The sequence below is a fragment of the Oryctolagus cuniculus genome, chromosome 13, assembly GCF_051225735.1.
Source record: "Oryctolagus cuniculus isolate XC-2025 breed Fujian yellow rabbit chromosome 13, ASM5122573v1, whole genome shotgun sequence".
Lineage (NCBI taxonomy): Eukaryota > Metazoa > Chordata > Mammalia > Lagomorpha > Leporidae > Oryctolagus > Oryctolagus cuniculus.
The window spans coordinates 91,540,357-91,553,432 of NC_142879.1; the positions used below are offsets into that span (position 1 = coordinate 91,540,357).

A 13,076-nucleotide genomic window follows, 5' to 3' on the forward strand; every position below is an offset into this window, starting at 1 on the left:
TGGAAGCACTACAACATTGGCTAAAAATGTGCATGTGGTTAATGCCACTGAGCTGTGCACTAGAAAATGTGCACTTGGAAACAAATAGTACACATTAAAAATGATTGAGGTGATAAATTTTTTGTGTATTTTACCAGGATTATGAACATGCTTGAAACAAATAATAAAAACTGGAAAGCCTCAATAATAGGAGATATAATGAAAAGTCAAGTGGAAGTTTTAAGACTAAAGCATCACATTAACTGAAATTCAAAGTTCACCAGATGGATTCAAAGAGCAGACAAGAATCAGAGACCTGGAAGTCAGAACAACACAAAGCATCCACAATGCAACCTTTCAAAAAAAAAAAAAAGGTTGAAAAAACAGAGGCTCAGAGACTTGTGGCATTATAATGAAAGATCTAATATTATGTTGTCAGGCTCTTGAAAGAAAAGAAGAAACAGAGCAGAACTGCAAAGGACCCAGAAAAATAATAGCTCAAAATTTCCCAAATTTGGCAAGAGATGTAAACATGTATAGTCAAGAAGCTGATTAAAGTCCAAGCAGAATAAACCCAAAGAAATCCTCACCAAGACATTTAATATTTAAGACAATGACAATGAATTTCTAATCAAAAACAAAAGTGATTAAAAAAAGAAGTAGCACAATATCACATAAATGCTAAAAGAACTGACAACTCAGAATTTTATAGCTAGCAAAAGAACCATTCAGAATTTACAGAAAGATCAAAATATTCACAGATGAAGGAAAACTAATGGAATTTGTCAGCATCAAACTTACCCTAAAAGAATAGCCGGGCCGGCGTCGTGGCTCAATAGGCTAATCCTCCGCCTTGTGGTGCCGGCACACCGGGTTCTAGTCCCGGTCAGGGTGCCAGATTCTGTCCCGGTTGCCCCTCTTCCAGGCCAGCTCTCTGCTGTGGCCAGGGAGTGTAGTGGAGGATGGCCCAAGTGCTTGGGCCCTGCACCCTCATGGGAGACCAGGAGAAGCACCTAACTCCTGGCTTCGGATCAGCGCGATGTGCCAGCCGAAGTGCGCCGGCTGCGGCGGCCATTGGAGGGTGAACCAACAGCAAAAGGAAGACCTTTCTGTCTGTCTCTCTCTCTCACTGTCCACTCTGCCTGTCAAAAAAAAAAAAAAAAAATAGACAAAGACTGTTCTCTAAGGAGAAAAACAATAAAAGAAAAAACTGGAGAATATCAGGAAAAGCAAAATAACATAAATAAAAATGTGCATAAATACAATAGACTTTCCTCTCTCTCTCTTTTTTTTTTTTAACAGATTTATTTATAGATTTGCAAGTCAGAGTAACAGAGAGAGGGAGAGACAGAGACAGAGATCATTCCCTCGACTGGTTCACTCCTCAAGTGGCCTCAATAGCCAGGGGTGAGCAAGCCCAAAGCCAGGAACCAGGAGCTTCTTCCAGGGCTCCAACATGGATGGTAGGGGCCCAAGCACTTGAGCTATCTTCTGTTGCTTTTCTCAGGCCATTGACAGGGAGTAGGATCAGAAGTGGAGCAGCAGAAGATGGCCCAAGTCCTTGGGCCCCTGCACCCACAAGGGAGACCCAGAAGAGGCCATCTGGGAAGCGAACCAGCAGATGAAAGACCTCTCTCTCTCTGTCTCTACCTCTGTCTGTCTACACTGATTTTAAATAAATAAAAAAATAAATCTTAAAAAAAAAAAAAAGAAGTGGAGCAACCAGGACAGGAACTAGTGCCCATATAGAGTACTGCCTCATAGGTGACAGCTTTACCTGCTATGCCACAATGTTGGCTCCAACTTTCCTCTCTTCTTGAGGTCAGAGTTACAGAGAATATTTGACAGTTAAGGTAAAAATTATAACACTATTCAGTGTGACTTTAAATGTATATAGAGAAATATTTATAGCTATATTATACAGTAGAAGAATTTTATGTCTCATTCAAACTGGCAAAATGATGACACAAATAAAATATAATAAATTATGTCTGGACAGTCATTAAAAACTCTAAAAAGTGATACATTCCAAAACACTATGGATAAATCAAAATGTAATCCTAAAAAATGCTCAAGTAACCACAAAAGGCAAAAAACAGGGAAAACAAATAGAAAACACACCAAAGAATGACAGACTTAGTCTGTAACAAATCAACTATTACTTTAGACACAAATGACCTGAATACATTAATTAAATGACAGAGATCGGCAATGCAAATTTAAAAACATGACCAAAATATAGGTTGCCTACAAAACACTCATTTCTAATATAATAATATAAGCAGATTGAGAATAAAAAAAAATGAGAGAAGATATACATTGATAAAGAGAAAGTAAGAAATGGCTAATTTACTAACAGATAAAATAGACAATGGAGCGAAGGCAATTACCAAGAACAGAGAGGGGGATTCTAATGATAAAGTCAGTCCAGGAGAAGATAAAGCAATCCTGGGTGTAAATGCGGCATGCAGTTTATGTGGAACAGAAGCTGGTGGAATTGAAAAGAGAAACAGACAGACGCATAATGCCACTGAAGAAGACAATGTCCCTCTCTCCACAACTGATAGAAGAGTTTGACTGGAAATCAGAAAGAATATAGAACTTAATCAACCTTCAATCAGAAGTGTTTACAGAACACTCCATCAACGTCAGAATACACATTCTTCTCAAGTGCCCATGAAGCATACACCAAGAATAACTTTATGCTGAGCCACACAAGTGGCTTCGGTCAATTTGAAAGCATTGAAATCACTGGGAATGTTTTCCTACCATCAAGGAATCAAACTAAAAATCAATAATGGAAAGATACCAGAAAAATCTCTAAAGGCTCAGAAATCAAATAACCCATGCCTCGAAGAGGAAGTTTCAAGGAGATTTTAAAAAACCACTGGGGTTGGCGTTGTGGCATGGACTGTAAAGCCGCTGCCTGTGGCGCTGGCATCCCATATGCACACCGATTCAAGTCCCGGCTTGGCTTCTCTACTTCCGATCCAGCTTGCATGCTAACAGCCTGGGAAACAACCATGTGGGGAGACCCAGAGGAAGCTCTTGGCTCCTGGCTTCGGATCAGCCCAGCTTCAGCACTTGGGGCATGAACCAGCAGATGGAAGATCTTGCTCTCTCTAAAGCTCTGTAACTCTGTTCTTCAAATAAAAACATAAACCTTAAAAAAAGTTTTTTTTAAAGATTTTATTTATTTAGGCCGGCGCCGCGGCTCACTAGGCTAATCCTCCGCCTAGCGGCGCCGGCACACCAGGTTCTAGTCCCGGTCGGGGCGCCGGATTCTGTCCCGGTTGCCCCTCTTCCAGGCCAGCCCTCTGCTGTGGCCAGGGAGTGCAGTGGAGGATGGCCCAGGTGCTTGGGCCCTGCACCCCATAGGAGACCAGGAAAAGCACCTGGCTCCTGGCTCCTGCCATCGGATCAGCGCGGTGCACCGGCCGCAGCGGCCATTGGAGGGTGAACCAACGGCAAAAGGAAGACCTTTCTCTCTGTCTCTCTCTCTCTCTCTCACTGTCCACTCTGCCTGTCAAAAAAAAAAAAAAAAAAGATTTTATTTATTTATTTGAGAGGTAGAGTTACAGACAGTGAGAGGGAAAGACAGAGAAAAGGTCTTCTGTCCGTTGGTTCACTCCCCAGTGGCCACAGTGGTCTGAGCAGCGCAGATCTGAAGCCAGGAGCCAGGTGACTCCTCCGGGTCTCCCATGCAAGTGTAGGGGCCCAAGGACTTGGGCCATCTTCCAAGCAGTGGAAGATATATTAGCAAATAGAATTTATATATGTGTGTGTGTGTGTTTATCATGCCAAGTAGGCTTTATTCTAGGCATGCAAAAATATTTTAATATTTGAAAATTAAGCAATATTAACATAATCATATTACTGGCAAAAAAAGGAAATCACAGAATATATAATAAAAATTGGGTCTGGCCTTTGTTACTAGTTCCTGGGAGGGAATCTATAAACCCTTGGAATTTTTCCAGTGATAAGAATGCCTTTTTCTTTTCTTTTCTTTTTCTTTTTTCTTTTTTCTTTTTCTTTTTTTTTTTTTGACAGGCAGAATGGACAGTGAGAGAGAGAGACAGAGAGAAAGGTCTTCCTTTTGCCGTTGGTTCACCCTCCAATGGCTGCCGCGGCTGGCACGCTGCGGCCGGCGCATCGCGCCGATCCAATGGCAGGAGCTAGGTACTTATCCTAGTCTCCCATGGGGTGCAGGGCCCAAGGACTTGGGCCATCCTGCACTGCACTCCCTGGCCATAGCAGAGAGCTGGCCTGGAAGAGGGGCAACCGGGACAGAATCCGGCACCCCAACCGGGACTAGAACCTGGTGTGCTGGCACTATAAGGAGGAGGATTAGCCTAGTGAGCCACGGGGCCGGCCAAGAATGCCTTTTTAATTCATTTTAGAGCCATGCTTGAATTTATGCTAGGCAGGTAACTAGTGGCAAGCCCCTGGATAGTTTTGGGATGGAGTCCAGCCATGCCGCTAAGACCAACCTTGCAATTAGAGTGTTGGAACTCTGAGTCTTGTGATACCAGCCCAACATCCCTCCACTCAGGGAGCTGAAGGGAGCTAGAGATTGAGTTCAGTCATATGGTCAATAATTCCATCAATCATGCCTACGTAATGAAACCCCAATACAAACTCTGGGGGTCCAAGCTTGGTTGGGCTTCCTGGTTGGTGAAACATTGAAGAGCCAAGTGGGTGAGGCGTTCTGATTCTCTGGGGAGAGGACACAGAAGTTGTGTGCCTGAAACCTGCCCAGACTTTATCCTCCGGGTCTTCTTTCGGCTGGTCCCCATTTGTATCTCATATGATAAAATTTCAAGCATAAGTATAGCACTTTTCTGAGTCCTGTGAGTTATTCTGGTGACTTGCTAAACCTGACAGGGTGAGAGGAACCCCAACATATTTTTTAAAAAGATTTATTTAAGAGGCAGAGTTATAGACAGAGAGAGGGAGAGACAGAGAGAGAAGTCATCCATCTGCCAGTTCACTCCAAATGGCTGCAATGGCCAGATCAAGGCACATTTGAAGCTAGGAGCCAGGAGCTTCTTTTGGGTCTCCCATGTGAATGCAGGGACTCAGGCACTTGGGCCATCTTCTACTGCTTTCCCAATCCATTAGCAGAGAGCTGGCTTGGAAGAGGAGCAGCCAGGATACAAACCAGCACCCATATGAGATGCTGGATTCTGCAGACAGAGGCTTTACCTATTATGCCACAGCACCGGCCCCAGAACCTCAAAATGTATAGCCAGCAAGTCAGAAGTACACGTTGCCTGGAAACCTAGAACTTGTGGCTGACATCTGAAGGGAGGTTAGTCTTGTTGCAGACTGTGCCACAAATTTACAGTAACTGTGTAATGAGTGTCAGAACTGCATGGAAGTATTGCACATGATCAGATCAATTGATGTAGAAAAAGTGTTTGACACAATTCAACACCTGTGCATTATACACTCAGAAGAGTAAGAGGGAACCTCCTCAGATTGATAAAGAGCATATGCAAAGATGAAACAAGACGGAAAACCATGCAGCTAGCATGATACCCAACTTTGCAAGATTGGCTGCTTTCCTTTTCAGATTGGGAATCAAGTAAGGATACCCTCCTACCACCCATATTCAGTACAGATTCAGTGGCCCTTATCTGAAATGCCTGGACCAGAAGTGCTTCCAATTTTGGCTGCTTTCAGATTTTGGAATATTTTCATATATATAATGAGCTATCTTCCTATCTTTTTCTGAATAGGAATTTCTTCTCTATTTCATATTTATATTATGTATATGTAACTTGAAGATAACTTCATATGCTATTTTTAGCACATTTGTGCTTTGACTGCAACTCCTCACATGAAGTCTTATGTGGAATTTTCCACCTGTGGCATGATTTGATGATTGGATTTTTTTAACCATTTCAGATTAGTATTAGAAGTTCTAGCCAGTGAAGGAAGTCCAGAAAAAGGTATATAGTTAAAAAAGGAAGAAACAAAACAGTCCTTAATCACATGCTATAATTGTTTATGTAGAAAATACCAGGAAATCTACAAAGAGAATTTAAAAATAAGAAAATAGCCTCCCAAGGGGCAGGTGTTGTGGCACAGTGGTGCTAGGTTACCATTTGGCATGCCTGAATCTTATATCAGAGTACTTGGGACTGAGTCTTACCTCCACTTTCAATTTGGATTCCTGCTGATGTGCCTTGGAGGCAATAGATGATGCCCCAAGTACTTGGGTTCCTGCCACCCAGGTTGGAGAACTGGATGGAATTCCTGACTCCTGGCTTCAGCCTGGATCAGGCTCAGCTGTGTGGGCACTTGAGTAGTGAACTAGCAGATGAAAGACCTCTGTCTCTGTCCTTCCCTTTCTCACTGTCACCCTGCCTTTCAAATAAGTGAATCTTTTTTTAAAGAGCACCTGAAAGAAAGGGATTTGAGCTAAGTTGTAGGATACAAGATACGTATTCAAAATTAAATTTGTATGTAGTAAGCAGTGGATGCATATACTGAAATTTAAAAACATAGCATCATTTATACTTGCTCTAAAATTAAATAGTTATCTGTAAATGTTTTCTAAAGATTTATTAAGTATTTTCTTTAAAGATTTTATTTATTTATTTGAGAGGTAGAGTTACAGACAGAGAGAGGGAGAGAAAGGTCTTCTATTCACTGGTTCACTCCCCAAATGTCTACAATGGCTGGAGCTGGGCTGATCTGAAGCCAGGAGCTGGAAGCTTCTTTCAGGTTTCCCAGTCAGGTGCAGGGACCCAAGCACTTGGGCCCTCTTCTATTGCTTTCCCAGGGCATAGCAGAAAGCTGGATCAGAAGAGGAGAAGCCAGGACATGAACCTGTGCCATTTCGGATGCTGGTGCCGCAGGGGGAAGCTTAGCCCACTATGTCACAGAACTGTCCCCATTTATTTTTAAGTATTTGAAAGTCTGAGTTACAGAGAGAGCGTGGGAGACAGGGAAAGAGAGATTCTGTCTACTAGTTCACTTCCCAGATGGTCACAATGGCCAGGGTGAGCCAGGAAGAAGCCAGGAGCTAGGATCTTCTTCTGCATCTCCCACGTGGGTAGCAATGTCCCAAGCGCTTGGGCCATCTTTTTTTCTCTTTTTTTCTTTTTTAAGATTATATTTGAGGCCGGCGCCGCGGCTCACTAGGCTAATCCTCCGCCTAGCGGCGCCGGCACACCGGGTTCTAGTCCCGGTTGGGGCACCGGATTCTGTCCCGGTTGCCCCTCTTCCAGGCCAGCCCTCTGCTGTGGCCAGGGAGTGCAGTGGAGGATGGCCCAAGTGCTTGGGCCCTGCACCCCATGGGAGACCAGGAAAAGCACCTGGCTCCTGGCTCCTGCCATCGGATCAGCGCGGTGCACCGGCCGCAGCGGCCATTGGAGGGTGAACCAACGGCAAAAGGAAGACCTTTCTCTCTGTCTCTCTCTCTCTCTCACTGTCCACTCTGCCTGTCAAAAAAAAAAAAAAAAAAAAAAAAAAAAAAAAAAGATTATATTTGAAAGGCAGAATTGCATAAAGATAGAGAAAGACAGATCTTCCATCCACTGGTTCATTTCCCATATGGCTGCAACAGCTGGGGCTGAGCCAGGGTAAAGCCAGGGGCTGGGAGCCAGGAGCTAGGAGTTTCATCCAGGTCTCCCACATAGGTGCAGGGGCCCAAGCTCTCGGGCCAGCCTCTGCTGCTTTCCCAGGTGCATTAACAGTGGATCAGAAATGGAGCAGCCAGGACTCCAACGGGAGCCCATATGGGTTGTCTGCATTACAGGCAGCAGCTTAACCTCTTATGCCACAATGGTGGTTAGGCCTTCTTCCGCTGCTTTTACCAAGCCGTTAGCAGGGAACTGGATTGGAAGTGGAGCATCCTGGATACAAACCAGCGCTGATAGACGATGCTGGTGTCACAGGTGGCAGCTTTACCTGCTACACCACAATGCTGGCCCCAGTTATCTGTAAAACTAACAACACTTATAAAAGATATATATGGAAAACCACACAATACTGATGAAAGTAATTAAAGGTGTTCTAAGTAAATGGAGACAGATATCTTGTGCAGGACTAAAAATTTCAACACAGTAAAGTATCAGTTTTCCCTAAATTGATATACAACTTTAATGTAATTTCTATCAAAATCCTAGATTTTTTTAATGATTCATTTATTTATTGTTTGAAGTGGAGAGTGCTGGGGGGGAGGAGAGAGAAGAGAGAGAATCTTTCATCTTTTGGTTCACTCCACAAATGGCTGTAATGCCTGGGGCTGGTACAGGGCAAAGCCAGGAAGCTGGAGCTGTGTCCAGGTCTCTCATGTGGGCAGCAGGAGCCCCAATACTTGGGCCATCCTTTGCTGCTTTCCCAAGCCCATTAGCAGGGAGCTGGATTGGAAACAGAGCAGCAGGGACTCCAGCTGCTGCTCTGATATGTATTGTGTACATTCAGCAACACCGATTCCCTTTTAAAATCAATATATTCAAGATCATACTAACATGTATGTGGAAGTACAAAGGAACTATAATAGCCAGAATAATTTTTGAAAAATGAATAAAATGGAAGAATTCAATCTTCCTGATTTCATTCCTGAGAGGTATTATCAGACACATCAATGGAACAGCATAGAGAAGTCGGAAACAGACCCACAGAAATAGGTTAAACTGATTTTGACAAATATGCAAAATCAGTTAATTCAATGGAGGAAAGATAGTTTTCTCGACAAGTAGGGCTGGGCCAATTGGCCATCTGAGGCAAACAAACATACCAAAATTAACTAAAATGGATCCTCTACTTAAATCAAGAACTATAGAACATTTAGGAGAGAAACAAGGAGTAACTTTAGGGTCCAGGGCTACACATAGAATTATTAGACAACATCAAAAGCATAACCCATGGAAATAAAAATTTATAAATTGGACTTCTTCAAAATAAAAAACTTTGTATTCTGAAAAAGACTCTGTTATGATGAAAAGACAAGCTGTAGGGTGGAAGAAAATATCGCAAACTATATAACAAAAAAGGAGGTTCTAGTATCTAGAATTAAAAAATAAAAAGCCTCAAAATTCCACAGAAAAACAAATATTCCAATTAAACAAGCCACTAGATAGAAGTCTGTGACTAGCTGGGCCCAATGGCCTGGGGGCAGAAGTGAGATGTTACCTCCAGCCAGAGTAGTTAAGAAGAGCCATGAAGGTTTCATGTTGCTTTTTCTCTTCCTATTCCTGAAGCCATGTATTGAGGTGCTTGCACCACTAAGTGGAGTGGCCTGGATTCTAGATTCACCTCATGGAGGAGACTCAACCTGAACTGGATCTTACCTGAGTAAGAGGAAAACTCTTGCTGTGTTAGGTGGCTGTTGTTTCTGGAATGAGCTGTTACTTGCAAACATAACCTGTTCTACTGACAATGCAGTGATAAACTATAGCGCAACATCTTTAAGACATAGTCACAGACAGTGAAATAATTTAGTAAAACCCTTTCTATATCATTAGCCAATTACAGGACGCCCAGTTTTCCACAGTTATTTAGAACTAATGATATCGTAATGATTCTCTTCACTTACGTGTGCAAATTTTTTCTTTGGAGTAGGAGAGGAGTGAAGGTTGTTTCCTTAAAACATGTCTGAAAGCAGTTTTCTTGGATGAAAGGGGAGAAATGTTTCTATTATTCTGCATGCCCATAATTTTCAGTGTCTGATACACAGAATTTCATCATCATAACTTTGTTGAATGAATATTTTCCAATACTTGCCCCCACTAATCTTGCCAACCCTTACTCTTCGTACGTTTTTGACAACATTAATGCACCCAAAGTGATGCTTCCCTGATATTTCTATTTGCACAGCTTTGGTTACAAGTGAGGTTGAGCATGTCTTCATATGCCTGTTTGCTGGTTGTACTTCTTTTTGATGAATTGCTAGAACAGATGTGTTTGTGACTGGGAAGCAAAGCAGTCCGTTTGCCTGGTGAGATGACTTATCTTTGTCAACGTCCCCAAAATAGCAATCAGTCATCCTGCAAGGTGAACAGTACAGTATCACTTTCTCTAACTGTAATTCCGTCTCTGGAAGCAAGCCAACTCCTTCAGCGGAGGTTAGCTTCAAGTAACCCTTTCTGCTGAGATTCTCAAAGGTTCTCTTATTGTCTAACGAATCCAAATGTCTAATGAAGTATGGTGATGATTAATTAATAGACATCATTTCTACCTCCTGGCCTTATCACTGGGTAAGAATCTCCAGTTCAATTAAGAGCTCTGTGTATGGATGCCTTCTTCTCATCCAAACATCTTATTCTTCTTCCTGTCTTAGGAGAACTCAAGGTAGAGAAACCTGCTGCCCATGAGATGCCTAGGAGAGATCAGCTGGATTTTCTGCATCAATGCTACCGGGTTTTTGTTACCCCCACAGAGTGGGCCAATACTTTACGGCTAAATCCCTAAAAGTCATTTCTTTGCTTCTTTTGTTGTCTATAAAGCCATAGTAAGGTGTTCACTAGCAAATCAGAAGAAAAACTGAGCGTCAACAAAGCTTTTTTACTGCAGCCACCATCCACTCTTGCAACCCCTTCCTTACCCACAGCCTGGGCCAACCAGACTCTTTGCACAGACTCTGATCTTGTATTACTACAAGCTGACTCTTCTGCCTGCTCTGTCCTCTCCCAGTGCTTTCACCTGACAATTCCACTCCCTTTCCAGGACACACATTGTGAGGCCTTTCTTCCCCCCAGGACCAGAGCTTGTCATTCTCTTTCCTAGTTTCTGCAGAATGTGCCACCACTGTAGCACCTTCCTCAGGGCACAGCTCTCTCTGCCTCCAGCTTACGAGTGATCAAGCACTAATCTTTTTTTTTTTTAAGATTTATTTATTTATTTGAAAGAGTCACACAGAGGAGAGGTAGAGAGAGAGAGAGAGAGAGAGAGAGAGAGGTCTTCCATTTGATTCTCACTCCTCGTTGGCCACAATGGCCAGAGCAGCGCTGATCCGAAGCAAGGAGCCAGGAGCTTCTTCTGGGTCTCCCATGTGGGTGCAGGGGCCCAAGGGCTTGGGCCATACTCTACTCAAGCACGAATCTTGCCTCTCTTCTAGTTCCCAGCACCCAAAGGAAGGACGGAATGGGTTTTGTTTGATGAGTGCGACATGAGGTCAAACCAGTTAGCAAAATGTTTCGCTTTCAACTCTGGCTAGGTCAGGTATCCCCACTGAGCAGTCAGTCACAAAACCAAAACTATGGTGGGCTGTTTTTGGAGACCGGCACTCAGAAAAACATTCTAAAACAATGCGCAGGTTATAAATGTGGTGATTTGGGATACAGCATCAGCATTTCAGAGCCTTGAAGGTTTCCACCTGCCAACCTCACCATGGCCTTGAACATACTGAAATGCTCTTCATTTACATGCTCTGATGAAGAGCTCCATCCAGCACTGAGTTCTACTGTGCATAATACTCCTCACAAAACCTGACTCATTTTCTGAAAGCTAGGAGTTTCTTGTGCATCATAGAATAGGATGTACAAGTGCTCTGTTCAATTAAACTCATATATAGTGATCATGTTTTTTTTTTTTTTTTTAGATTTATTTTATTTATTTGAAAGACAGAGCTACAGAGAGAGTAAAGACAGAGAGAGAGGTCTTCCATTTGCTGGTTCACTCCCCAGATGGCCGCATTGGCCGGAGCTGTGCGGATCTGAAGCCAGGAGCCAGGAGCTCCATCCAGGTCCCCTTGTGGGTACAGGAGCCCAAGGACTTGGACCATCTTCTACTGTTATTCCAGGCCAGAGCAGAGAGCTGGATGGAAAGAGGAGCAGCCGAGATTAGAACCAGTGCCCATATGGGATGCCGGCACTTCAGGCCAGGGCTTTAACCCTGGCTGTGCCACAGCGCTGGCCCTGTGATCATGTTTTAATAATGCTCCATGGTCCTCCAAGATTAATGTGGCTGGCATTGGAATTCAGCACTTCCCCAGCCTGAAGCATCCTGAGCTGACCTAGCAGGGAGCTGGCCTGTGTGTTTGATGTAGCTCGTTAACTGCTCAGACTCCCGGGTAGTGAGTGTAAATGGTTGAAGAGGAACTGGGGGAAGAGAAGCAGGGAGAGATGAAATTGAACCCCTTTTCAGGAAACACAGCTCTACCTAAAGACCACTGGAAAACTGATACCAACAGGGGCCAATTACTCACAATCCAAGCCCTACCCAGAAGATGAGTGATGTAACAGCCTCGGCTCGCTCCCCCCAAAAATCTCCTCTACACAAATGGAAAGATTCAGATGCTGGTGACCAGAGGCATTTAAGTGGCCATAACTCCCCAGCACAGGACCTCAGAGGAACAAAGTGTCTCCTGCCATCAAGGAGAAGCCTGGGCTTTGTGGCTTGGTATCTTATCCTACCATCAGATTTTAACAGCTTCAGTCATTAGGAGTGAAACTTCCCAGGAACCTTTTGCTAGAAAGGAGACGGGTTAAGTTCCAGACAGCTCAGGGCAATGTTCCGGACCATTAACCCAGTGTTTTTTTGTTTAAAGATGAGGGGAATGAGCAAGTCCTGTCTTCATCCGGAAAAGTCCTAGGGACACACAGTGCAAAGGGTATTTGAGCTGCAGCGGCCTCGTGGGTGACTGCTTCATGATGAAATTCAGGCTCCCACGGGAATCCTGGCTCTCGTTAATGAGATTGCCTATGCTAAGAACATGGAGCCTGAAAGAAGGAAAAATTGACAAACGCAACAAAAGTTCTCAGAGTCAAATACAGAAAACGTGTATGACTAAAATAAAATTTAAAGAAATTTTAAAAACCTAATAAGTGATAGTTTGAACAATTCAAGATATTTACATGGTCTGTTAAAAAAAAAAAAAAGAGTCTGTTGCAACAGAATGTTCAGTGATCAGGAATCGGCTTTGAGGATGCTCTGTCTAGGACAGTTTCGTAGTTAGCACTGATTAAATGTGCAAGAATCTGAGGACTTCAGATGCCACCAGCCCCTGTCCCATGGGGGTGGGTGGGGTTGCTGCCTATCCGGGTAAAGGCTCATGTGATGCCCGGCATACCTGGAGGGCATGAGCTGTAAGGGGCCATCTTTCATTCAAGGAGCTGAGGGCAGTCTGAGATGCACAGATAAGA

The 13,076-nt window shown here is 43.5% G+C and overlaps 1 long non-coding RNA gene across 3 annotated transcripts in view; it reads right to left on the minus strand.

The window, feature by feature from the left end:
* The window catches only part of LOC149122744 (uncharacterized), a 40,739-nt gene that overhangs the window by 9,124 nt on the left and 18,539 nt on the right, over positions 1-13,076 (minus strand). Inside the window, exon 3 of one of the 3 annotated variants that reach the window (XR_016219161.1) lies at positions 10,864-11,046. The exons of 1 other annotated variant lie outside the window; for it this stretch is intronic. This is a non-coding gene — a long non-coding RNA (uncharacterized LOC149122744). Of the gene's footprint in view, positions 1-10,863; positions 11,047-11,515; positions 11,749-13,076 lie in introns of those variants that run through there. One more of the 3 variants, XR_016219158.1, reaches the window with a different exon arrangement.